Raw genomic sequence first — 4,927 nt, 5'->3', positions numbered from 1 at the left:
GACTCATTTGAAAAGACCCTGATGCTGGGAAAGATTGAAAGCAGGAAGAGAAGGGGACGACAGAGGATGAGATGGTTGGATGGCATCACCTACACGATGGACATGAGTTTGAGTAGGCTCCAGGAGTTGATGATAGACGGAGTCCTGGCATGCTGCAGTCCATGGGGTTGCAAAGAGTCAGACATGACTGAGTGACTGAACTGAACTGAACTGATACTGACATCACATTCATTTCCCCCCATCCGTCCTGCTTCCCACAAAGTGAATGTTGCCTAGACCATAAGGACCAGGACTCCATCCTAAGGAAATGAACTCAGATCCCAAATGCTGCATAGAGTAGAGCTGCCAGACTAGCCTGGGACTACAGAGTTTTTACTTTAACCTAAACTTATGAGAACTCTGGGTAATTTAAGCAGAATAGCTCCTTTGGGAAGAAATATATATATATATATATATAAATTTCAGATTAGTAGTTAACATAAAAATATTAATAACTTATTTTGAGTTACAATCCTGCCACTTTACTAAAAGCTCTCTCAAAGGCCACTGATCATAAAATTCTTCTTTTTTTGTACCTGAAATCATCAGCCCATCCTTCTTCAGACTTCTTATTCTTTTGGCTTTGGCAGTAGAATGATGACACCTTCTGCCCCACAAAGTTGTCTATGTTCTAATCTCTTGGATCTGTGTATGTTACCTTACATAGCAAATGGGATTTTGCAGGTGGGATTATGGTAAGGATCTTAAAATGGGGAGATTATTCTGGATTATCCTGGTGAGCCCAATATAATGACAAGGGTCTTTATAAAAGGGAGGTAGGATGACCAACAAGCATATGAAAAGACACTCAACATCACTAATCATTAGAGAAATATAAATCAAAACAACAATGAGATGTCACTTCACACCCATCAGGATTGCTATTCCTAAAAATAAAACAGAAAACAAAACGTGTTGCCAAGAATGTGGAGAAATTGGAAGCCTGGTGCTCTGTTTTAGGGAATGCAAAATGGTATAGCTGCTATGGAGAAAAGTATGGAGTTTCCTCAAAAAATAAAAAAATAGAAGTACCATATGGTCCAACAGTTCTACTTCTGGGTGTATTCCCCAAGGAATTGAAAGCAACGTCTTGAAGAGGTGTTTGTATACCTGTGTTCATAGCAGCATTATTCACAATAGCCAAAAGATAGAAGTAACCTGAGTGTCCAACAACTGAATTTCTAAACAAAACGTGACCTATCCATACAGTGGAATATTGAGTTTGAACAAGGAAAGACATTCTGACATACACTATGACATGAGTGAATCTTCAAGACATTATGCTAAGTGAAATAAAGCAGACACAGAAGGACAAACATTTATGAGTCCATTTATATGCGGTATCTAGAGTAGTCAAATTCATAGAAACAGAAAGTAGCATTGTGGTTGCCAAGGTTACGGGGTGGGGATATGAGGAGTTGTTGAAGTGGAGTAGAGTTTCAGTTTTGCAAGATGAAAAAGTTCTGGAAATCGGCTGTACAACAATGTGAATGTATTTAATAATACTCAACTGTACTTTTAAAAATGGTTAAGATGATAAATTTTATGTTGTGTGCTTTTCACCATCGTTAAAAAAATAAAGCTTTCTAACAAGAGAAAGAAAGAGGAGGTAGGAGAGTCAGAGAAGGGGATGCGAGGATGAAAGCAAAGATTGGAGTGAAGGTGGACCGTGAATCATGCTCTAGAAACAAGAAAAGGCAGAGGAAAGATTCTCCCTTAGAGCCTCCCAAAGGAACACAACTCTGCCGACACTTTGATTTTAGCCGTGTCAGACCTGTTTTGGATTTGTATTTTTCAAAACACGAGATAATTGGACGTCCCTGGTGGTCCAGTGGTTAAGAATCTGCCTGCCAATGCAGGGGACACGGGTTCAATCCCTGGTCTGGGAAGATTCCACATGCCACAGGACAACTAAGCCTGTGTGTTACACTGTGTGTTACAACTGCAGAGCCTGTGTGCTCCAACTACTGAAGCCTGTGCACTCTAGAGCCCACACTCAGCAACAAGAGAAGTCACCACAAAGAGAAAGTTGAACACCACAACTAGGGAAAGCTGGTGCACAGCAACAAAGACCCAGTGCAGCCCAAAAGTAATTAATTAATTAACTTTTTAAAAATGAGATGATACATGTGTGTTGTTTTAAGCCACTGTACATGCTAAGTTGCTTCAGTTGTGTCTGACTCTTTGCGACCCTATGGACTGTAAACCACCAGGCTCCTCTGTCTATGGGATTTCCCAAGGAAGACTACTGGAATGGGTTGCCATTTCCTTCCCCAGGGGATCTTCCCGACCCAGGGAACGAAGCTGTGTCTCTTCCATCTCCTGCACTGGCATTGGCAGGCATGTTCTTTACCACTAGCACCACCTGGGAAGCCCCTTTAAGCCACTAGGTCTGTGATCACTTGTTACAGCAGCCATAGGAAACTAATACTTCATCTGGTTTTCCTAAAGTCATATTTTATATTGATTTCCTTATGAATTACCTGGTGCTATTCATAATTGGTTTTAATTGTCTTACTTTAGATATTATTTCCAGAAATCTGACTTAGCAAAGGTTGAAGTGGTCAGGGAACAGAAGCTCAACCAATAAACCTCCAACCCTTGTTTGCATCAGGTTGTGTCAACCAAGAGGATATTGTAATATCCTCCTCTAAATTTATCTTAAAATCAGCACAAAAGTGTTAGTAAAATTTCCACAAACTTTCCTAACAATAAAAATGTTTACATTTCAAAATCTGAGTTTTGAGGTAACAATAGGTAAACATCCCAAGTCAGGTGCTATTGGGGAGCAAATTGGAGAGCAGAATAACTGGTGATGAGGAACACAGGCTTTATGGTTATTTAGCTCAAGGTCAAATACCAGTGCTGACACTTCCCGATCTGTCTGACTATCGGCAAGAGCTTCAAATTAATTACTGAAAATAGTGATAATTTTCGGAGAAGGCAATGGCAACCCACTCCAGTACTGTTGCCTGGAAAATCCCATGGACAGAGGAGCCAGGTAGGCTGCAGTCCATGGGGTTGTGAAGAGTTGGACTCAACTGAGTGACTTCACTTTCACTTTTCACTTTCATGCATTGGAGAAGGAAATGGCAACCCACTCCAGTGTTCTTGCCTGGAGAATCCCAGGGATGAGGGAGCCTCATGGGCTGCCGTCTATGGGGTCGCACAGAGTCAGACACAACTGAAGCGACTTAGCAGCAGCAGCAGCAGTGATAATTTTAGAGTTACTGTGAGCATTAAATAATACATCGGATGTCAAGTGCTTAGCCAGTGTCCCTGGTCCCCATTAAGTGCTTGATAAAAGTTGCTGTTGTGTTAGTTGTTATTATTTTCATAACTCCTGATTATGAATGTGAGTCCAGAGTGAGCAGGTTTTGTTGTTTTCCCTGTACTGTTCACATTATATGATTACCTTGCAAATTGCTAGGCAAATGTCTTATAGCTTTGTCCCATGATTCAACCCTGAATCAAAAGAGTACTTGAAATACTGCCAACAGCCTGACATGGAAGTGAGAAATCAACCATTCGATTTCTTGCAAAACCTGTCTGCACACAAAAAGTCAATTGCACAGGTCTCCTGGCTCTAATCTAGAATTCCATCAGTGAAATAGCACATACCCTTAGTGACCACCATTACCAATGATAGTCATTTAGGAGGACACATTTCAAACATAAACATTTAAAATACCACCAAGTAGATCTATGTAAACTAATGTATCATGATATCCAAAATACATTGTTAGGTGGAAGACATAAGCTATAGGATTGACGCAAAGTCTGATCTAATTTTTGGGAAGAGAATTATTATGTGTATTTATATACATACAGACAAAAATCTGAAATAGTCACTTTGAACACTGTCTAGTTTTCATAAACTTATTTTATAATATGTATGTTTAGCAACCAGAAAACTGATAAAGATAAATTTTATTGCCACAAGCACTTTTAAGTTTAGTGTGCCCTCAACTTTTACTGAGGATTAATTTTTGTATCATGTGAAGAATTTAAATGATCATATGAAGAATTTACATCTTCTGCAAAACTGTCAGTACCAGGTCATACCATTAATCCATGAATCCAACCTGAAGTAACTTAAGCATACAAAGGGAATGCCCACATCACCAGTGAACAGAACAGGAAGGGTGGTCTGATCTGGCCTGAGAGAACTTAGACGTGGCCAAGAATGATTAATTCTGTCTCTACTTCCATTTCTCTTTTCCCTTTCCTGACATGGCCTCATGGCACTCCATGCCTACATTATTATGGCTTCCTGACAGGAGAGGAAAGTCTTTTCCTTGCAATCTCCATTTAGGAAAGTCCTAGAGAGGATTCTGATTAGCCTGCCGGGATTGGGGACCAGTCACTGTAGCCAAATATGTGAGGTCTTATGATCGGCAATTCCTATATCTCCCTCGGAGAAGGTGATGGCACCCCACTCCAGTACTCTTGCCTGGAAAATCCCATGGACGGAGGAGCCTGGTAGGCTGCAGTCCATGGGATCATGAAGAGTCAGACACGACTGAGTGACTTCACTTTCACTTTTCACTTTCATGCATTGGAGAAGGAAATGGCAACCCACTCCAGTGTTCTTGCCTGGAGAATCCCAGGGATGGGGGAGCCTGGTGGGCTGCCGTCTGTGGGGTTGCACAGAGTCGGACACGCCTGAAGCGACTTAGCACTCTGCATAGAAGCAGCAGCAGCAGCATACCTCCTTGGTTCCATGGGGTTGTAGTTGGGGAAACAGCTGTTCTAGTACATAACAAAGTCCCATAGACTAGATGGCTTATAAACAACAGAAAGTTGTTCCTCACAGTCCTGGAGGCTGGAAGTCCTGTATTAGGGTGCTGGCACATGGTCAGGTTCTGGTGACAGCACTCTTCCAGGT

This window comes from Bison bison, unplaced genomic scaffold (genome assembly GCF_000754665.1).
Source record: "Bison bison bison isolate TAMUID 2011002044 unplaced genomic scaffold, Bison_UMD1.0 scf7180017864215, whole genome shotgun sequence".
Classification (NCBI taxonomy): domain Eukaryota; kingdom Metazoa; phylum Chordata; class Mammalia; order Artiodactyla; family Bovidae; genus Bison; species Bison bison.
The sequence above is the reverse complement of the archived record's forward strand: the minus strand, read 5'-3'. Positions refer to the sequence as shown.